Source organism: Silene latifolia, chromosome 1 (assembly GCF_048544455.1).
Source record: "Silene latifolia isolate original U9 population chromosome 1, ASM4854445v1, whole genome shotgun sequence".
NCBI classification, from domain to species: Eukaryota; Viridiplantae; Streptophyta; class Magnoliopsida; order Caryophyllales; family Caryophyllaceae; genus Silene; species Silene latifolia.
Genome location: NC_133526.1, coordinates 149360984 through 149385272, shown reverse-complemented (window position 1 = coordinate 149385272; position 24289 = coordinate 149360984).

Below are 24289 nucleotides of genomic sequence, written 5' to 3'. Positions count from 1 at the left end.
AAAATTCTCGTATGCAAATTTTATGAGTAATATCTTTATGAGTTAGCTTTCGTATGCCACTGGTCTCATGTTCAAATAATATACGGTTTAGGAGAAATAAATATTTTAGTGGACAGTAGTCGAAATGTTCCTGTACAGTGACGTTTTCGCGCCATGTTTTTGTAAAATTTGTCATTTAAAAACTACGTAATTAATTGCTATAATTCCAACGCCAATGTTTAGTAGACTCATGTATGTTTCTAAATTGGTAAGCCACGTTTTAAGGAAATATTTTGACAATTTATGGTGATTTTTACAAGTTGACCTAAGTTTCTGACAAGTTGCTGTAAAATTTCTGTTTCGACCGTATAACTTGTAAAATGCATTATAAATTAATCATTTGGATTTTTGATCTGATTCTTTTCTCAATGGTTCATATAATTTCTATATTTTGATGTTATCAACTATGTGGAGTAGAATAATATGCCTAGTGATATGCGAAACGTGTTGCCCTAAGCCAATTATGCCTCTATGTTTAAGTTATATGATGTTAGTAGAAATTAAAATGAATGATAGAAACTAAAATGAACAAATAATAAATCAATGGTGAAGGAAGGGTGGGTAGTACCTCAATAGACTAGGTGACCGTCATACCAAACCAATAGTTAACGTATTTATAGCATCTCCATGCATACCAAGCATGCATCTAGTACCCATATGCATTCCATATAGCACAACACTAGCATATGAATTCCGTAACCTAACTTGATTCCCTTATATTTCTTAGGATGGATCCTTATTTGCACCCAGAGAACATATTCATGTACCCAAACTCAGATTTGAACGAGCATTGCAAAGCCTTGGAATCTCAAATGGATGTTTATGGAGCTTTAGTGGATTCGAAGTACCTAAATGACACTCATCTTAGAGCCTACACTTTGGTTAACACTTTACTTTTCTCTGGACCTTTAGGGAAAGTAAGAGAAGATTACATGACTGAGTATGATAACTACAGGATGCATGAGAACTGTAGTCATTATTATGGACCTATCTATCCTTCACATCTCACCTATGATGTCGTTTTAGCCATATTAAGATACCTAGTATATGTATGTTGGGCTGATAACCATAGTATCAACCGTGGACCTGAACAATTTGATCGTGCCATTGGGAGTAGTGATGAAGAGAGGGAGTCCTGTATGTTCCTTGGGGAAAAGGAGAGTGAAACTTGTGAGGTGATAGAGATTAGCGATGATGATGATGAGGAGGAGGAGGAGGAGGTAGATATTATGTGGACTGGACCTTATGATGATGATAATGATAGACTTCAACCTCGACAGCAGAGAGCCTCAGACTATGAGATGGAAGATGATGTGATTTTTGTTAAACAAAAGTATACACCTGATCCTAAACCTAGGAAGCACAAATGGGCTCGTCTTGGGAATAGACTTAGAAGGGTCATTTGAATTAAGAAAAGTAACTAAACACTTGTGCTTAGCTTTTGTGATAGTGTATTATTTATTTGGCAATGTATTCGCCAGGAGTTTAAATAAAGTTAGTTTAAGTTGTGGTTTTGCTACTCGGAAGTGAATCAAATATTTTGTTTTGTATTCAGTTAACCATTAATTAGTGTTGGAAATAAAAGTTGTTTTATATTACAATGTGTGTTTCATGTTTTATATTATAATAATGATTTGGTTGTTCCATTTGTTTGATATTCCAAACTTCGAGGACGAAGTTAATTTTTAGGGGGAAGGAATGTAATACTACGAATATTATGAATTGTTGTTGTGATACCTTGTGATGCGATTGGTATGGATAATGATCGTAAATGGATGATGGTGTTGAAAGATGCTTAGTTGTAAGAATGTTTATAAATGTTGTCGTGGTAGTTGTGGGCGAACTTCGGGACGAAGTTCATTTTAAGGGGGGAAGACTGTAATACTCCGTATTTTAATAATAAATTGTGGAGATAATTTATGTAATTTAATAATTAATTAAAAGACATTTCTAATAGTAATTATAATAAGCTGTTAATTACATAATAGATTAATAATGCAAGTCGGGAATTGGGTTTAGCTAATATTTAGCATTGGGCCATGTGCCATTGTTGTTTGGACCGAAATCTATTAAGTTGGTACGAGTGTAATAGGGAATTAATAATAAGTAATATGGGAATAATATTATATAAAGGTAATTATAATTATAATAATAATAATAATAAAATAGTAAATATTATATGAGGAAATTATAATTGTGATAGGATTAATAGTATATGATAAATAATAATGATTTAATTATAATGACAATTTCTATACTAATTAGAATAAGGAAAGTTACATGGTTTCCTAATTAGCCTCGTATTCTCTAAATCTTACACTATAAATACCACCTCAAATCTGAGAAATAATTCACAATTAAAAAGAAGAAGCTTTAGGAGACGGAAGAGGAAGGAATTAACATAAACCAATTAATCAACTCGAGGTAATTATCCGTCTTAAATCAATTTATATTCGTTTCATGTGAGCATCTTTAAGACAACTGTATGACTTGTATAGACCGCCATAGGACACGAGATTTAGACCTAGAGCGACCTTGCACTGCAAATTTTCTGACTTGACCATAGTTGACCGTCGTTGACCTGGTTACGGTGGCTTTTGGGGCGGTTGAAAGATGGCTGGGCAGAAGGGTTATACGGGTTGGTTGTGGGTATTTGGGATGGTTATTTGACCCACTAATTGGACACGTCTTGACCTGGGGTTTGGGTGGTTGATCTTGGCGGCAGGGGGCGGTTGTGATGGTGGTGTTTGGGTGGTCAGGGATGGTGGTTTGTGCGGTGGTGACGGGAAACAGGGGAGGAGCTGCTGTTCTGGGCAGGCGGTTTTCGGGGAGGTTTTAGGGGTTGTTGGTGGTCTGGTTAGGAGGGTTTTCGGGTGGTCTTTGTCGAGGAGGATAGGGAGTTGATTGGTGGTTGTAGGTGGCGGTGAAGGTGGTGTTAGGTGGTGGTTTTGGGCGTGTTTTATGGGGATGTCAGGTGGGTGTTGTTGGTGTCGTGGGGATTAGGGCGTGCGTGTTTGGGTTGTTGGTGGTGGTGAAGCTGGAGGTTGGTGGTTGTCGTGGGTCGGGGTACTGCAGGCTGCTGGTGTCGGGTTTGGTGGTTTTTAGGAGGGGAGTTGGTCACGGTTTATAAACCGTGTATGGGGTGATGTGTGTTTGTTTTTGTGATGGGTTTTAATTATTTTATTAGCTCGGGTGAGTCGGGTTCGTAGTTAAATCGGGTTTTTAGTTATCATAAATCTTTAATAATTATAATAAATAATTAATTTGAATAATGTAATAAAAGGAATAAATAAATAAGTAAAGTTAGTAATTATAATTGTTGTAATTGTTATTATTATATAGGTGACGGAAATTGTGAAGAATTATAATCGGATTGGATTTGCTTTATTTATTTGGATTGCGTAATTGGAGTGCTTGCTTGCGGGTAGGATAATCTACTCAACTATATCCGGTTTTGCGTATTTAATATGTGAATGTATTGGAAAGGTGATTGTTGTATGATTGCTTATTTAATTAAGCTAATTGAGTGATTATCATTATTAATTGATTGGAGTTGTGTATGTTTTATACGATTATATTGTGGAACGGTTTATGAGAATTGGACTGCCCCAGGCTTAGTCTCTGGTGGATAATGTGAGTGGTGATTGGACTGCCCCAGGCTTAGTCTCTGGTGGATAACGTGTGTGAATAATTGGAAGGCCCCAGGCTTAGTCTCTGGTGGATAACGTGGATAGTTGATGTTGAGATGTGACATGTGAACAGATGAGATTGGAATATTGACAGTTGTGAGAGATTGGTTGTTTTAATATATTTTATCCTACTCAACCATTGGTTGACGTGTTTGCTTCTGTGTCAAAATAAAATTGATGCCTGCTTTAATTGATGGCATCCTGTGGTGAACCATTTAATATTTCCGGTTAAATGGGGAGCAGATTTAAATAGCAGGTTTGGAGCTAGCTGACTTGGGAGCATTGGGAAGAGAGCTCGACTTGGACCATAGTTGAAGTCTAGATCACATAGAACAATTTATATCACTTTATTTATTTCCGCTGCGAGTTGTAAATATTCTATATTAAGTTTTTGTTGGATAATTGGTAATAAACATGTAATCATTAAAGTTTTAATTTAAAGTACTTTGGTTGTTGTACTTTGTTATTCACTACCTCAGGAAACCGAGATGGTAACAGTCCTATTTATTTGGGAATGTCTAGCTAAAGGCTCCTGAATAAATGGGGGTGTTACAAAACCATGCTCGTACTTCAGGTGTTTTGGTTTGAGTGCAAATAGATGTCGCCTTTGACAGATCAAAGGACATTTGAAACGGGCAAGGTGCCGCAACTTAGACTCGATAAAACATGCAATTTCAAATCAGAACGCGTTGAGGAACTTGACTTGAAAGGGATAAGGTGGTCGCTAGTTGTAAAACTAGGTTGAGGTTGTTGGTCGCTATGGTTCAAGAGTAGTATTTCTTGAGTTGGTCTAGCTTGGTCGGGTTTGTAAAATCCTCCCCGTCTAGGTCACTCAGCCTTACTGTGCCCCCCGAAAGTATTTTCTTGACCAGATATGGCCCGGCCCAATTGGGTTTGAATTTCCCCCTCGGATCGAGGGGTAATGGTGCTCGAACCGAATTGAGGACCAAGTCGCCTTCCTTGATGTTCCTGGGTTTAACCTTTTTGTTGAATGGCTGTTGTATACGTTTTTCGTATAGCTGGACGTTGTGCAAGGCATTGAGTCGTCGTTCGTCTAGAAGCGTGAGTTGTTCGAACCTTCGTCGGGTCCATTCCGCCTCAGGAACTTGACTCTCTAGTAGGATGTGTAGAGATGGGACCTCCAACTCTACCGGCTGAACCGCCTCCATGCCGTAAGCTAGGTAGAAGGGTGTGGCTCTTGTGGGTGTTCGAATGGAGGTTCGTGTTGGAATAATGTGTCCTCCGACAATAATGCGATCACAACTGTTGATCATGATGATCACATGTTTAAGTCTCATTTTAAAGAATACAATTGGGAAGTAATATTTTACTGTCAACTGGTCCACACATATCGGTTATGATTGGCTGACTAGAGTTTGACATTACTGGCGTGAGACGGTGGTGACCAGTTGATCCCCTTAGGTCATACCTAAAGGGTAACACTCTTAATTGATCATTTAATTGATCGTATGACGATACGGGTCAATTAAATCACTTAAAATTGACGGACGATTTTGGAAGTAATATTTACGTGTCTCATTGTAATTTGATTAAATGAGATACGGTCTAAGTAATCGAATTGTTTTAATTACTTAGATGAAATTATTGTTTAAGGAAACAATTGCATTTGAATGAATAAATTATTATAAATACAAGATGTTGTGATTTATAATTGGTAAAATATTTTGGTACAAGTAATTATGAATTACTAAGTCGATTTTTGTATATGACGTATTTTTTATTAATGCGTTGATTTTTAATATGTTAAAAATAAATAACAATTTTATGTGACATGTGACATATGACAAATTGACAAATTGACAAAGATAAAATGGAGTCCATTTTATCACTAATGACCGAAATTAAGGAGAGTATTAGGAATATATTGTGTTGATTATGTTAGTGGTAAACATAATCATTTCCTCCTAAACTTAGCCATGCAACCCTACTTAATCTTGTGAAGACAACCTTGTGCAGCATTGGCCCCTTCCTTCCCCTTCTACCCGGTTTTTCAAGAGGAGAAAACCATGGGTTTTTCTCCTTATTTTACTACATACACTACCAATAGTTAGTGTATCATTATTCATTATTCATCATCTAAAATAAGAGTTTTAGTGAGATAAAATCCTCCTCCTCCCTCTCTCTTAACCGAAATTATTGAGAGACCAAATAATATTTTGCCTCAATTTTATACAAAAAATAATATTGTTCTAGTAATAATAATATTAATTTTATTAAGTTGTTACTTTGGGTATAAAACCTTGGGAGGGATTCTCTACTTGAATCTTTGTTCATCCACTAAAGGAAGCTCAAGAACAAGTCAAAAGGAGAACTCACTTGTGCCCATATAATCCGAAATCCTCAATGTATGATGATGATTTCTTCTTTAAATCTTTTATTGTTTGCATGCATAAGATCATCTTTTAATTTTATAACTAAATTAAAATTACCACATATATGAATATGTCAAGAAATGAGATATAGATTTCTAACAAGCGGTATCAGAGCCTTGGTTGTTTGCATGCAAATCGGTTATAGTTTTTCCGAGTTATACGATTAACATATAAAACTTGTAAATTTGTGTTATTATAAAATATCACGAAATAAATTATGCATGTTAAAGTTTCTGATCCTAAAATGTATTTAGGATATTTTAGTTAATTTATGGATTTTTTATTGTTCATCTTATATAATAATGGCATTAAAAATGTAATTTTATGATTAAAATGTCATTTTCGGACTAAAATTAGCTAATCTTAGAATTTTCTAGTGGTTTTTGGATATGTTATCACATGTTTTATTTTTAGATGACCTGTAAATTTTCAGAATTTTTGGAGTTTTTATGCTCGAAATATGGATTTTTCATGATAAAAATCGATTTTAATTGAAAAATAGGTTAATATGAGAAATATTTCGAATCTGGTCATAGAAATTGAGTATGTTGTCACATGCAATTTTACAAGATGTGTGTCAAATAATAGGCTATATTGAAGTCTTTATGCATGATTTATGAATTTTTGATGAAAAATAGCATAAATAGTGACTTAATTAGTGAATTATTGCTAAAACATACTCCATGACTAAGGAAAAACGTCACATGTTGCATTTTATTACCTATTTCAGATCTAAAATTGAAAATTTGATAAATATAATTTTTCTCACGTTTTTATGATTATATTTGTTAAAATCGATAAACCGCAACATTGTTTTTCCGGATAAATTTTGAAATTTTTAACCTAAGTTTTTTGAACATTATGAGTGTCATGGTATTTTTCCAGAATGTTCATGAGTTTAAATTTCAAATTTCAAATTTATTTGAATTTTTTTGTGATTTATTTGAAGTTTATAGCATTTTATTGTAATTTTGAGTCCATTAATGAACAATTTCAAGAAATATAAGTTAATTATTGTCAAATGGTTAGTGGAGACTAATTTTGAGTCCTAAGAGGTTAGGGTAATTAACTTGTGCATAAATATGAATTTATGTAATTTATTGTGATTTTAAAACGTTGAATCACGCAAATCCGTAAAAACCGTTAAATATACGATATTGGCTCCTTAAAGGCGATTTAGCATAAAATTGGGCATGATCATACATATTATAATGCTGCATTTTATTTATGATTGTGATAATTTTATTTTATGTAATTTTTGAATTATGTAATTTTACTTAGTATGGCCTTAGTTTTTTAATTGGTATTACCCGAAATGTATGGGAATATCGATTCGGTTGTAATTTATTGTGAGCTCGTATCACCGTTTTGTAATTTAATAGATTTATTTTTATTTTAATTACAAATGTATAATAGGAAATTAGGAAATTATGTAATTTGTTATGTAATTTATTTATTCCGGAGTTCCTTGAAGACGGTGTCACTCAAGAAGGCGATACATAAAGACGGTGTTAGCTCGAGATGCTTGCCAAAACCGAAGTTCAAGGGACCAATGAAGTTGGTTTCTGAATATGTAATAGTTAATTAGATTTTCTATTTTAGGAAGGCCATACTAGGATTTATTTTATGTTTTGCATTTCATTTATATGTCGCATGCATCGCTAAATCGCCATAACTAAAACATGCATTGTCATTTTAATCGAGTATATCGACCGTGTCAATTAGAATTATCGTAGTTCACCGCTTTAGTTCACTTAAAACGTGATAGATAATAAATTGACATGACCTCTCGCTAAAAATAAACAATTGAGACTTAGCCTTACCAAAGAGTAGAAACCATGAAAACCTATTTCGTGAGGGAGTGCGCTCGGCAACACCGGGGTGCAAACCTTGTTACGTAGGGGAAGTGGGTGATAAATTTCTATCCACCGAATTCATGTTGATGAGGGATGTATCGGCCACACTGTACCCAAGTTGATGTGGATTTGGATCATGGACACATTTATTTGAAATTTGGGTTGAACTCAACAAAAGTTTTTGATAAGGGATGTATCGGCCACACCGTGCCCTTGTCGGATGTGTTTTGGGCGAAAGATAAATGTTAATGTAATTTTATCGACCAAGAGTTATAAAAGTAGAATCGATTAAAGATTTAATCTACCGAGTTGTATTGATAAGGGATGTATCGGCCACACCGTGCCCAAGTTAATATGAATTTGGGTCTTGGAATCATTTATCTAGTTGGGTTGAGGTCACTAGATAAATGCTATAAAACTTATTTAAATTAAATTTTTACGAGTATTATTATTTTGAAAATGACATATGTTTTATTCCTTCTATTTTGTTTTGTAGACCGCTTTTATTTCTCATAACAAATGGCCAATCCAAACACCAACGCCACGCCTCTCACTAATACTTCATGGCTCCGATCCTTCATGGATCGTTGTAAACTTGAAAAGAATGGGTCAAATATCTTCGATTGGGATGCCCAACTCAAATTAGCCTCTCAAGGTGACGACAAGCTTCGTTACCTTACCGAGGCTTCTCCACCCGAACCTAATGCTAGGTCAACCGCCACCACTAGGGAAGCATATGAGGCTTACCATAAGGAGTCCGCCGCAATGAAAAATGTGTTAATCTTTGCGATGGAGGCGGATCTCCAAAGGAGAGCCTTTAAAATGGGCACCGCTAATGAAATCTATTCCAAGCTTGTGACAATGTTTTCACAAACTCCGCGGATCGTCCAATATGAGGCGGCCGCGGCATTCTTTGATCTCGACTTTAAAGAGGGCCAAAAGATTAGCCCTCATGTGCTCAAATTAATGGAGCTAGTCGAGACCTTAAAGATTCAAAAGGTTGAAATCCCCAAAGAACTCATTGTAGATTGGATTCTACACTCCTTATCCAAAGTCAAGGCATATGTTCAATTCCGGGTGAATTTTAACATGCAAGACAAGGACGTGTCTCTTGAAGAATTGCACAAGTTACTTGTGCAAGCCGAAAGAGACATGGGGTTAAATGTCAACCCACCTAAGGATGTGCTTAACATTAGCGCCAAATGCAAGGGGAAGTTCAAGAAGAATGGGAAGAAGGGTAAGAAGCAAGCTCCCACTTTCACCAAAGCTAAGACTTATGAAGCTAGCACCTCCAAGATCAAGAAGGGGACTCTTGATAAATGTCATTATTGTAATGGTGTTGGACATTGGAAAAGAAATTGTTCCAAATACCTTGGTGACATTAAAGCTGGAAAGATCACTCCAGTAGGTAAATAACTATCCTTCTTTTATGTTTCTAATTCAACTATGGTATTGTGATACAAAGTTGTAATAATGTATCCCCTTTTTATTGTAAATAGGGCCTCCACCAAGCAAGGACAAGGGAAAAGAAAAGCAAGCTTGAGAAACCATCGAGAAGCTAGGAGTAGCTTCCATGAAGCTTGTCTTTTTATTGTCTTATTTTAATTTATGTTTCGGATTTTAGAACCTTTTGATTTCCGTGTTCGACATGGAGATTTATTTTGGATATTGGTTGTATTTTGGATAATGGTGGCTTGGTTTGCAACCCAAGTCACCCGTTTTATCGTATTTTATCCTTGTTCTAAAATTCGTCTTTATCCGCTTGCTCATAGAAACATATGATCATTCACTTAAAGTGATCTATTAAACAACTATAACGATAGGATTCATTATATGTCCACAAGATTAAGGCTTGTATATGATCAATTATAAAGTGATGATTGAGTTAATGAACTCTCCTAAAGGAATATCAATCACCAAGTACACTTATCAAATTTAAATCAATTAGTCAACCTATGAGATAGTCCTCCTTCTACTTCAAAATCATTATTTGTGTCTCATAAGCTATCTTTGAATCTCTAGTGTATTTATTCTAAAGATAGAGTGGGAGAATGAAGACACAAAGAACATCAAGAAAAATTTGTGTAAATGAGATCTACGCAAGGAAGAATGATTTGAATAAAGGTATATCTATTTATATAGTATACACGAATAGATGAGATCTATGGTCTCGAATAGATCTACATGACAAAAGAGACCAAGTGAAGTAATCAAAAGAATATGTTCTCAAGATAACTACACGAGGAGACCAAAAGAAAGTTTTGGAAGAAGAATGACTAATGTAAAGTCTTAATTGACTAGTTTATGATATCTTTGACCAATAGTTTCAATATTGATATTTACTTAAGAGCCTAAATGAATCGAAGTTACATCCTAGAAAATAAATGAGATTTATGACTAGAAGTTGCAAGGATTGATATACCGATATCCACAATAGCTAAGTTAAGTATTAACCACGCTAATGTCATTACTTAACCTCATTATGAAAATGAAATGGTTAAACCTTCTTCCGAAAAGTGTATTTTGAAGGACGTGTATTAGATATTATTCATATTTAAATAATGACATTACTACGCATCATCCTACAATGCCATATTAGGAAGACCATGGATCCACAACGTAAGGGCCATACCCTCCACCTATCACCAGTGCATCAAGATACCAACAGAATGGGGAGTAGCAACCATAAAAGGTGAACAAAAATCTGCCTAGGAATGCTATACTGAGTCACTAAAGCCTTCCAAGGCAGGTAAGTCTCTCGCCTAGCAATTACAGTACCCTGTCAGGACAACTCATGTGGCAGAAACCAAAATGGAAACTGATCAAGTAATCTTAGACCCTGAGTACCCTGACAGGCATGTACTGGTAGGATCTGATGTCCCTGATAACATCAGGCAAGAATTAGTAAGTTTTCTTAAAAGTAAATCTTCATGTTTTTCCTGGTCACATTTTGACATGACCGGTATAGATGCCAATATTATTACGCATAAACTAAATATAGATGAGTCTTATAAGCATCTGTCATCCCGAGAAAAGAAGAAAGTTTGCATTTGAAAGACATGCTATCATTAATGAAGAAGTGGACAAACTATTGGACATGGGGATGATAAGAGAAGTCATGTACCCTGACTGGCTATCCAACGTAGTGGTGGTACAAAAGAAGAATGGCAAGTGGAGAGTTTGTGTAGATTACACAGACCTCAATAAAGCCTGTCCAAAAGACCCATTCCCGCTCCCACACATAGACGCAATGGTGGATGCTACAGCAGGGCATGAACTCCTGACATTCATGGATGCCTCAAGTGGATTCAACCAAATCAAGATGCACCCATTTGATCAGAAACATACTGCATTTATCACAAAAAGAGGCATATACTGCTACACAAAGAATGCCCTTTGGCACGAAAAATGCGGGGCAACATACCAACGCCTGGTCAATACAATGTTTAAAGACCAAATAGGAGACACAATGGAAGTCTATATTGATGACATGGTAGTCAAATCAAAGAAGGCTGAAGATAACGTCAGGGACTTGGAGACAGCCTTTAAGATCCTGGAATAATTTAATATGAAGCTTAACCCATCCAAATGCCATTTTGGAGTCTCTTCAGGCAAATTCTTAGGCTACATGGTGACCAAAAGAGGAATAGAAGCCAGCCCAGAACAGATAAAAGCCATACTAGAACTGGAATCTCCTAAGTCAGTCAAAGATATTCAAAAACTGACAGGACGAGTTGCAGCCCTGAATAGATTCATTTCCAGATCATCAGTAAGGTGCAAGGCATTCTATGACCTACTCAGGAACAACAAGGAATTCAAATGGTTGCACGAACACGAGACGACCTTCCGGGGAGCTCAAAACATACCTGACTACACCTCCACTACTTGCCAAACCAGACAGAGGAGAACCCCTGACGGTCTACCTATCTGTCACAGAAACAGCAGTAAGTGGAGTCCTGACCAAAGAAATTGATGGCCAACAGCATCCAGTTTACTATGTAAGTAAGAGTCTCCTAGACGCAGAAACCAGGTATGGCTTACTTGAAAAATACGTACTTGCTTTAGTAATGTCCTGCACTAAACTTCGACCTTATTTTGAGAGTCACCCAATTATTGTAAGAACCAACCAGCCTATCAAATCTGTCCTGAGAAAGCCTGAGTTGTCAGGCAGAATGGCAAAATGGTCAGTACAAATTAGCACCTATGATATAACCTTTGAACCCAGGACGACAATTAAATCTCAGGCATTAGCAGACTTCGTGGCTGAATTCAGTCCTACCCTAGAACCAGACCTCATAAAAGAGGTCAATCTCCTTGACACCCATAAGACAGACCAGGAATGGACTCTCCATGTAGATGGAGCAACAAATATGAAAGGCACTGGCCTAGGACTAGTCCTAAAATCACCACAGGGAGACCTAATTGCACAGGCTATTATTTGTGAATTCAAAGCCACAAATAATAAAGCTGAATATGAAGCCACGATTCTTTGGACTAAAGGTATGTATAGAACTCGGTGTAGCAAACCTCAAGGTAAAACCGACTCTCTCTTAATTTCCAACCAAGTCAAAGGAGTATATCTTTGCAAAAGATTCAAAGATGATACTCTATTTGGAATATGTCAAAAACCTTTGCAAAAAATTCAAAACCTTTGACATTGACCAAATACCAAGGGATTTAAATACCCAGGCGGATGCCCTAGCCAGCTTGGGATCAAACTTCAGCCCTGCTGTTTTTGACAAAATACCCATTGTCCACCTGTTGGAACCAACCATAGAAAGGCCTGAACAAATTTGTCCTATCCAGGAAGACACAACCTCCTGGACCAAACCCTACTATGATTGGTTCTTACAGGGAATACTCCCTACAAATAAAAACGAAGCAAGGGCCCTGAAAATCAAAGCTTCCACTTATACCATTATAAATAACACCTTGTTTAAAAAGTCTCAGGTTGGACCTTACTTACGTTGCCTGGAACCAAATGAAGCCAGCCAGGTCATAGAAGACATACATGATGGATACTGCGGAAATCCTAAAGGTGGAAGAAGCCTGGCAAGCAAAATTCTCAAGACAGGATATTTCTGGCCAACCCTGAGAGCTGACTGCATAGCATATAGCTCAAAATGTGAAGCCTGCCAAATCCACTCCCCTTATATCCATCAACCATCAGAGCTACTACATTCCATCTCAGCTCCCTGGCCATTCATGAAATGGGGTATGGACATAGTAGGCAAGCTACCTCAGGTGCCTGGACAAAAAGTCTTCATGCTAGCAAAGACTGACTACTTTTCCAAATGGATAGAGCGGACTCTTACAGCAAGTCAAAGAAAAGGATGTCATATCTTTCATCAAAAGAAATATCATATGCAGATATGGAATACCTTCAGAAATAGTCTGTGACAATGGTACACAATATGTGGGAAAAAGAACAGCAAACTTCTGTGCACAGTGGAATATCAACCTAGTTACATCTACACCAGGCTACCCAAAAGCCAACGGCCAGGTAGAATCAAGCAACAAAGTAGTAATCAGCTGACTGAAGAAAAAACTGAAAAGGAGAAAAGGAAGATGGGCGAGAAGAGCTCCCCTTAGTCCTATAGGGTGATAGGACCACACCCAAAACGACCCACGGGCCGGACACCATATTCCTTGGTTTATGGTCTGAAAGCGATAATACCAGCCAGAAATTCATATGCCAACCACCGAAGCGGCTTGAACACCATAGAAGAGAACATGCCCCTATTGCGGGATAACCTGCTCTTAACGAGAAGAACTAAGGGATGCGGCCAAAGTCGGGATAGCCGCCTACCCAAAGTGAGCGAAGTTACAACAAAAATGTCAACATCAGAGTATTCAAAGAGGGAGACCTAGTCCTAAGGAAAGTCTTCCCCAACACCAGAGAAAAGAACGCAGACAAACTAGCCCTACATAGGAAGGCCCGTACCTAATTGTTTAATAGTAGGACAAGGAGCTTACAGGCTACAAACTTTGGAAGGAGAAATGATCCCCAGATCCTGGAACATTTCCCACTTGAAACTATTTCATATCTGAGAAGCAGGTAAAACTATCTATCCTATATACATGTCAATAGAACTTCCTGCTATGTGCTAAACTGTTTGCCTGTTATTCTTAGCTTTATCTAAAACTTTATTCCAATCCTGAAAACTTGTTTTACGCCTTCCTTTCACTTATTATATGCTACATTTTAGGCTTAAACAAATGTTCAGGATTGAGGGCCACTCCACCCAACCTGAATAGAATTTCTAAAAATGCTCTAATTTGGCACCTGCCTGCCTGACCTAAAAACTAAACTGAGCTTAGTACATAAAAAGGCAAGTACAATCACCAGAGTACTTGTCAAAATAAGCCCTCATGACCGGCAATCACCCTCATTTTAAAGCCCTCATGACAGGCAAATAAAGCCACCATTCCCCATAAACACAGGAATGAGGGCCATAAGCCCTCCCGACAGGCATCACTCTTACAGAAAAATATCACATGAATGTACAGGTACAAATTTTAGTCAAGCACAACAAGAAAATCAAGAGAAGAAAGGATATATATAATAATACTTACCCAGGAATATACCCTTCCCAGGCAGGAAGAACAACTGTTTATCTAGGAAAAACCAACAAAAACCAAAACAAGTTCTAAACTGTTTGTTCAGGGAACATCCCCCTCTGAATAGGCCAAAACAACACAAAATTCCACAACATAAATAAAAAAACAAACTAGCCCGCCTTGGAAACAGCAGCAGAGCCAATTCCCTCATTAGCAGCCTCCTCCTCTTCATCTCCCTCCTCTTCAGCATCACTATTCTTCCCTTTGGATGGAGGAGAATCCACTTCTTCATCATCATGCAATTTACAAAGCTCGGGATAAGTGGTATTGAGATCAGCCAACTCCTGATCAGGATTCCAAAAAGGCCTGACTTCAACAGGCTCCTTCATGGCATCCACACGACCCTTGCCGAAGAAATACAGTGCAACATCTTTGTACCTGGCCTGAACCTTATCCCTCTCCACAGCTAATTCTTCATTCACCTTCAAATACTCCTGCATAGCCTGCTTCTTAGCCTTCAATTCTTCCTGAGCAATATCAAACTTGGCCTGAAGAGCCTTCAGAGCATCCTGAGCAGATTTCAGCTTAGAAGACTCCACCACCAACCGAGCCTTCCCTGCTTCATTATCCTCCCTTAAAGAGTGATTCTCAGCCTTAGACACCTCCAACTCAGCCTTAAACTTGACAGCATCTTTTTTCAGGATTTGTACCTCCCAATCCAGGGTATTCTTTATGTTGTGGACTGATTCCAACTGACAGGCGCTCCTCAGCATATCATTGACATTCTAACAAAGAAAAAATGCCTATCTAAGCCACAAAAAAGCACACACAAATATCCATAATAAACAAGCCAAAAACAAAGAATATATACCTCCTGAAGCATGGTAATCAGGTTGGCAGTATAGTCCCTGGAATGGTACATAGCAGCCAAAGCACGGGCAGAAGCATCCTCTGCCTGATACTTGAAGTAGGGATCATCAACCACAAAAGCCTGAGCCTGAATTTGTTCCTTGGCAAACTGGACCTCATCCATACGAGCCTTGACTCCCCTGACCTCATGAACCCCTCCTGAAGACTAATCCACTCTCATCCTCTTCTCAGGACGGTCAGTCTCATCCACAATCTTCTCAGGCGATGCCAACTTAACCCCCTGCACAGGTTCCTGAATTTGAACAGCATTATCACTTCCCGTAGCCTTAGTGCTCTTAGACTTCTCCCCTGTAATTTGGGAGACCCCTGCCTTCACCAGAGACAGACCAAAGCTAGCAATCCTGGCAGAAGCCCTGGTAGCTGCACGACGAGTTTCTAAAATCAGCAATATAAGCATGTGCCCAATACAGGAAACAGAATAACAAAAGAAAGCAAAAGAACTTACTCCCTGACGAAGACGCCCCTGGAACCTTAGTTCTCTTCACAGGCTTATATGTACTCAACTTAGCCTTCTTAAAACGAGGCATAGAAGCTTGCCCCAGACAGGCAGGCCACGCCCTCTCCTCTTCAGGCAACGCCATAAACGCCGCTATCCGGTTAGCCTATCCCTCAGCATCAGGATCATTCACCCAATCATTTACTACAAAAAGGCACGAGCAAAGTAAGTAAACTCTCCAAAAACATATTATTACCAAATCAAAAATAATGCAGGAAAGAAAGTTACCTCCTTCAACAGCTGGGTAATTGAGATAGTCCAGGTCAGGGGCAATTGAATCAGCCTTGATAAACATATAGGTTTGAGCCCATCCTTTATCATCCCCTGAATCAAAGTTGGTAATCAGGTGAGCCATCTTCGACCTGACTCGAAGATTAAACCTTCCAGTAGAATAACTCTCCAGGTGATAGACATTCTTGAAGTCATCCAGGGTGATAACCAATTTATGCTTAGAACATAAATGCTCAACAAAATGGACAATTTTCCAGACCATTGGCATGAGTTGAAACGGGGGAACCCAAACAGCCCTAATCACCTCAGTCATGAAAGGAGAAAGGGGAAGCTGACCACCACCTCTAAACGCCCACTCAAAGATACAGAACCAACCTGGGCTACTCCAATTAGCCCTGACCGGACCGCTCTCAGGAATCCAAACCTCAACCCCATGAGGAATAAGGCCCCTGCCCTTTATATAATGCTCAAAAGCAGGTTTTTGTTGATTGGCTTCATGAAAAGAAGCCGCCAAATCTCTATTTGGAGAATATTCAACCCCCTTATAGGACATGGACAGAATCTCTGGGGCAGCAACAACCTCCACCACATCATCCTCAGGGATGATATCAGGGACCTTCTCAACCTCGGCAGAAACCATTTCAACTTCAACATGAACTTCTTCAGCCTCAACAGGAGCTTTGGAAGCCGCTGCCCTTCTCCTAACGCCAGCCATATATTATTTTTCTGGGAAATAAATTTTTGCAAAGGGAGAATTTTTTAGAAAGAGAAAGAAGAAAATTAGAGATTGGAATGTGAAGGCATACACGGCAAAAGCAGGATATTTATAGCCGCAAACCATAACGGCTAGGAAAGCAAGTGGTTAAGATCAATCATGACTCTCCTAGGGTTTTGTGAACCTACCCTATTTATGGCGAGTAACCGTTACAAGAAGTTGAATCAAACACTAATTCTAAATCCGATAAAAAGTCCCTGCAGAAATCACTTGCCTGGCCCAATTTTTTATCTCCTTATTCCTGGCCAGACCCAATAATGGAATAAGTAGATAAGGGGCAATTGTTGGGCCCAAAATTATCCTGTCTGACCTGACATAGGCCAGGTAACAGCCAAAGACAAGTTCCAAGCAAAAGAGATCTGAAAGCAGACATTTATTCAACACGGATAGGCACCAAGCAGGAGTTGATACAAGACAGGCGATAATCAACCTAAGCAACCTAGAAGGAAAATAACTCAGGCACAACAGGCAAAGACTAGGCAATTAACATATGTTCCCTACAAACAAGGAAGACTAATTCAAATAAGAAAAGATATGAAAGATAGTCAAAGGCAACGGTTGAAGAGATGGCAACCACCTCCGGGTAAATAGGGCACATTCCCTATTTACCAGGAAACCCTAAACAGCATAAGGAGAACGGAGAAATCAAGTATAAATAGAAGAGAAGACAAAATCAGAAGGATCATTAGATACACTCTCATTCTCACTTACATTTTTATACTCTTAAGCATTATAAATTCGCCTGTCACGCCTGATATACCCATACTCTGTCAGGCTATCTAAAATCATAGTAACAATCACTCCTGGCTTGGTGCCTGTGGTTTTTTCCCTTATTCACAGGGTTTTTCCACGTATAAAATCTTTGTGTCTTTATTTATTAGTTGTTATTCTTCATTTAAATATACTAGTCAGGCGAGTTGTTTAAGTTAGATCACCCTACTTATAAATCCCTGGCAGGATATCCTAGATTAGTGAAAATCCTGTCAAAATAGTTATATACACTAAGAATCGTCATAAAGTGATAAAATCGAATTAAAACGAAATATTACATGTTAGATATTTTTTGTGATGTCGGAAAAGGATTATATGAAACTTGAGTTAGAGACGGAAATTGGAAGATAAAGACCGATGAAGAAGCGGAATCTAAATCATATATCAAAGACGAATTCAAGGGATTTGATATGAAAAAATCGAGCCTCTTAAATCCGAATTCGAATTTAATGACAAAAACCTACAAATATCAGTTATAAGGGATTTAGGTTGGAATTATTGAAAAGTATTAATTAAAAAGAAAGTATAAACTGAAAATATAAGAATTTTGAAAGAAAAAAAGAAGAGAAAACGAAAGATAAAAGAAAGAACAGATACTCGAGGAAGAAGAAGAAAGGCAGCAGCAGAAAGGCAACCCCTGAAAGAGGCACAAAAAATGCCGGGATCCGCCCAGAAGGCGCATCCGCTGATGCGTTTCTTCTAGGACGTCTTTCACTACTGTTTTGAAAAATAGATTTGAAAGAAGGGTTTTAAAAACGGTTTTAAACGTACTTGTGATATAAACTCGTACATTAATTGATCACTACAAAAAAAAAGGAATCATAGCGATGGACACACTGCGACGGATACAAAAGACGTTACTTACCATCCCCGCGACAAGGCCAGGGTTAAGAAGGCTTGGGAAGATGCCATGAAGACCCGTTTACGGCAAATGATTTATCGAGCTTATCATAAGGAAGAGGATGAAAAGCCGGAATGGATTAGTCTTGACTTATTCCATAAATTGAAGAAAAGGCCAGTTGAAGAACCTTCTTTTGCGGAAAGATCGGAGCAGTATTCGGCTAACCGTATGTCGGGAAGTGACGAGAAGGGGAAGGCGTTGGGTACTCATCTATTGGGTCAAAAAAACACTTTGCGATATATGGATAAATGGTAATTTTTTCAGTTTCTTTTTAAATTTATTAACTTTTTTTTACTTTATTTATAAGTTAGTAATTATATTTAACAAGTATCAAAATTTTAGGTGATAAAGATGGTACCAGAGAAATTCCGCCCGCTTTGCAGTTGCTAAAGAAGACAAAGAAGCATAGCACAAAAGGATGGTTAACCAAGAAAGGCAGTCAACTCTTTGTAAGTTACTATAATTATTTAATTTAACTCATTTTTTCAATCATGATTATTTGGTAGATGGTATCTAATCTTTCGCTTTTTAATGATGTAGGGTAAGATCTCAAAGAAATCTCAGCTTCAAAGTCAAGGGGTCGAGAACATCAATGATAATGAGATTTATTTTGAGGAACATGGTGTGAACATGGCCCACCTACACGCCCGGCCGATTTGCGGACGTATAGCGGTCTTTTTGAAAGCCACGCTCGGTGGCGTAAGAATTCTTTCTACCGGATCGCTTTAGATCGATCGGTTTTGTCTCGGAAAGGGTCTCGAAACGATGCAAGAGATGTTAGGAGTCGCCACCAAGAATTTGTGGGGTGCTTGGAACCCGTTCGAATCCACTTTATACCTAGGTCAACTAAGGAGAAAAGCGGTGTTTGACATAGGTACTAAAGATAAGGAATCGTCACTCTTTAGCATCCTATCTCTAGAATGACTCTCGTACGCCCTAGATAAGGTCGTCCACTATCCAAAGTTTCTGAGTAAGAGGTGAAGGTACGTATTGGGAAGCCCTTTAATCAGACACCCAATCCCGCCCGCGGTAGCGGCCTCTACTGATCGATCTTGATTGCTTAAATGCAAAAGTTGATAAAGCGGGTAAATGCATGAACGTGCATCCACGAGTTTAAACCTAACATGTGAGCTTTCTATGTCATTTGTTTTAATCCAAGCATCAAGTATTTAATGTCGAGTTGCATTTATTGTTGATTTGCATGCAAGACGGAAATTAAACATCCATTTACCGAGTTAGGTTTATGGTGCGTAACGTGATCCATTTGTCTTAGTAAGGCGTTTTGCAAATATGATGTAAAATGGGCAGATTTGTCATCTGATCCGTCCTGTATTCGAGTTAACCGAAGTCGGGATCATCCTAGACAAGTGTTGGAAGGAAACAGACCCTGCATCAGGCAGCCAGAAGAGGCGCGAGCCAGTAGGCGATGCAAGTGAGTCTGCCCTGGTTTGAAAATGGGAAAATGAGTGGCCTGTTTAGGCGCGGATCAACAGACGATTGAAGACGTCATCTGACCATTGAAAAAGTTTGTAAACTGTATTGAAAAATGGGTGTTTAAACCCGTCTTGATTTGAAAAGCCCGTTTAGGACGCTTTTGCGTTGATTTGAAGAACGAGACTTGAATAATCGTCATTGTTTTGACAATATTCGATGTCGGGTTCGGTTTTGCAACCTTGACATGAATAGTTTTGAAAATGATTATGAACTAATTGTTTTAAGTTCATTTGTTTGTAATTGGTCAATGTTCATCATTGTACTCGGGTAAAAATCCGACATGGTATGTAGAACCAAGGATGATTTTGTGTTTATGACTAATGCATTTGTTTTGAAAATGTAAATAAATGAAGAAAGGTTTTAAAATACCTATCAAAATGTAAAGAAATGAAATAAAAGGTTTTAAAATACCTTTTATAATGTAATTAACCAAATATTATCACCGAAACACAGATTAAACCGTCATGGTATTAAGAACCAAGGGTGAAAAATGTTTTATGGTTAAAAAATTATCATAAAAATGATATGAAATATTTGAAATGTTAAAAACCGATTACAAATATGAAATAAAAACAAGGGGAAGAAGAGATCAAACACTATTTGGATTAAGGCACGAGAGGGGCTTTAGGCGCGAGCCTGGTTGCTATACAAAGCGACCCTTGTCTCGTGAAAAATTCTTTTTTGGCCCATTTCTCCCATATTTGGACCATCTTATGCATGTTATAGTCATGAAACAAATGAAAAACATGATATAATATGATTTTTACACCCTCATACTTACATGCTAGGCTTGAGACGAGAAATCGACGAAAGTATATCAACTTGTTTGGTCGAAATACTCGGTTTGAAAACCGTTTTAGCAAAGTAAAAGAGTGTTTTAAGTTTAGTGATGGTGTAGTGGTCGAGATGGTCGGTCAAGTGGTTTAATGCACGATAACGGTACCAAACAATGTGTAAAGCTTGTGTTTACGATCGGTAGGTCGTAAACACATGTCGGTTTGTGACTTGAGAAGTCGGGTCTAGAATTTTAAGAGAGAGGTGAGGGGGCGGACACTCGCGTAAGTGTTATGGTGTGCGAAGGTGGGTATTTATAGGAAAATGGGTGGTTCTATGCGTTTTGAGCGATGTGGCCGCATGGGCTGCTCGAAGAGGCGCGAGCCATTTCGCGCGTCTTCGAGGTGTCTTGTCAATATCACGCAAGTGTAATCATGATTTGTTCTATCCTATGTTTTGGATGAACTTGATTTGTACTTGACCATTAAGGATTCCGAGAAACCTTAACATGGAAGTATTTGAAAAGTTTTTTTTTGTGTTTGACTCGATTTTACTCGTTGTTGGAGTCGGGATTTGAATTTTCGAGTCGCTTTTTGTCCAGGTGTCGGTTTTGACTCTAATTAGTGTCATTGTGACCCCGTCGTCATGCATTAAACACTCCAGGTACTATTGAAAAGTTTTGAAAATTTTTATTTTTGAAATCGTTTTCAGTTTTTCGACGTATAGTTATACAAAACTGTCGATCAATCGAAGATTACAACCTCGAGACCGAAGCGACGTCGAGGCGGCTCGAAAGGAATCGGGCCAAGGACCTTCCGTCGGAAAGGGCGACGCCAAGGCGACTCGAGGGTACGAGCCGAAGACCTGTCGTCGAGAATAGTTTAGAGTATGTCGACTGTCCGTGCGGGTCGTTTAAAGTCTATTAGACTACGTATAAAGGCTCTCCTGCCATAAGAAAGAGTCATACTTGAGGCATCTTCGGGATATGTCCTTGATCGTTTCTTTCTTGCGAACAAAGGGACGCCAGCCGTGTTGCGGATATGAAGGGTCTTGCCAGCCGCATGGCGTATATGAAAGGGGCTCGCCAGCCGCGGTGCGTACATGAAAGGGGCTCGCCAGCCGCGGTGCGTACATTAAAGGGACTCGCCAGCCACGGCGCGTATATGAAAGGGGCTCGCTAGCCACGGTGCGTACATGAAAGGGGCTCGCCAGCCGCGGTGCATATATAAAAGGGGCTCGCTAGCCGCAGTGAGTGTGATGCATTTTGAGGCTCGCCAGCCAGGTGCATTGTAAGGCTCGCTAGCCATGAGTGTTGTAAGGCTCGCCAGCTATGTGCGTTGTAAGGCCCGCCAGCCATGTTGAAGGTCGATTGATCTACCGCGGGAAATAGCCGCGTTGGATGGGCTTATTTCGGGAAGTTTGTTTGAATTAGCGGGCTCAGGGAGGAAGGCTTCGATATCCTCTTGGGGAACCTCGGTGTTTGTATTGAATATATATTTGTGGCGTCGGAAAGGCATAGGTTTGTGAGCCCCGCCCCCACGGTCAGCGGTGATTTCGAATCTTGAAGAGAGATAGCGGTTTTTATTGCCGCTTGTTTTGTAGGGAAAGGACAGATGCGTATTCTATCGTCTGATGTGTGTTTGGAGAGGATGATTTTAAATTTGCCTTCCCGTGATTTTAGATTTGTGTAGGTTAGTGAATTTCACTATCCCCTTTTCGAAGGTATGACGGTTTTTATTCCCGTTCGTTGAAATTTGTGAAAATAGCGAAACTGAGTTTCACTATTATGTTTTGTATTTGAAAGGATGGTTTTATTACCATCGTTGAAATTTTGAGAAGAATAGTGAATTTTTCACTATTATTGTTTTTGTGTGACGGTTTTTATTGTCGTCGTTGAAAATTTGAGAAAATAGTGAATTTGAATTTCACTATTATTGTTTTTTGTGTGACGGTTTTTATTGCCGTCGTTGAAAATTTTGAAAAAAAATAGTGAATTTGAATTTAACTATTATTCTTTTTGTGTGACGGTTTTTATTGTCGTCGTTGAAAATTTGAGAAAATAGTGAATTTGAATTTCACTATTATTGTTTTTGTGTGACGGTTTTTATTGCCGTCGTTCAAAATTTGAGAGAATAGTGAATTTGAATTTCACTATTATTGTTTTTGTGTGACGGTTTTTATTGCCGTCATTGAAAATTTTGAAATTGGCGCGATAAATTTGGTCAAAGCCCAAAATCTCGCTGAATGAGTCAAGGAGCACCTCATTGAGGCGCGAGTCTTGCTGCGAAGTAAGGGAGCTCCCCTATTTTTGTAGAAAAGATGCGAGAAGAAATTTGCTCTCATTCTCACTTCGTCTTCTACATTCAAACACGCGACAAACAAAAAAAATCGCCATTTTTGGGTCTTTTTCTTGCTCGACTTCGTGCTATTTCCATTATGTCATCCCAAGGTATGTAAATCCTCTTGAATCCATTTGAATTTGTTTGTCTTTTTGTTAATTGAATTAGGGCAAAACCCTAAACCTTCAAAAATCGAATTGGGCGTTTTTGATTCTAGGCCATTTTCGAGTGAAATTGATGATTGCATTAGGTTAGAAACCTGTTTAGGAGTATAGGGATGCTTTTAGTTTGCATTTTGGTCCCCGTTCCCCCTCCTTATGCTCGAAAAATGTGAATGAGACGGTAAAACCGTCTTATTTCATAATGTCAAGTTTGTTTGCTTGAGTTGTGTACCCCACCAGGTTGTATTGTAGTCGGGGAAGACCGTGTTTGCCATATTGAACCTTCGTTGCGTTGTGCTTGTGGGCAAAATTGGAATTTTTGCCTTTTGCAGCGGTCTTATGTCTGTCAAAATGAGCGCTTATTTGAGCTCAAATTGAGTTAGTTTGTTTTGAAATGGACCTTATTGGTAGTTTAGGTCGCTTTGAGACATGATAAAATCACGTTGTTTTGTTGTGGTCGTAATTTGAAATTTTGACCCGTTTGTGCCCGATTTGGCGTAAAAATGCCTTTCGAGCTGTGGAAAATACCCCATTGTGTCGGGAATATATTCTTGGTTGTTGGCGGACCTTGTGTGGGTCTTGAGGTGTTGGTTTTTTTTCGAAAATTTCTGTTGTTGGTTTGACGCGTCTTTTGCTTGAAAATAAGGGCGAGTCGTTTTCGTGAAGCGTCTGGCTATTTTTTGTTGGTTTTGTTTGGGCGAGTTTGCCCTTGTTTTGTTTTGTAGGTTTTTTTTGGATTTGTCCATTTTGTGCCGTCGTAATGCCGAAATTTCGGTTGACGCTTTTGTATTATCCTTGATCGCAGAGGAGTGTTCAGGACCTACCGCGTCCGTTGCCGAGGTTCTGGAGGACTTGTTTGGTATTGGGCCGGTCAATACT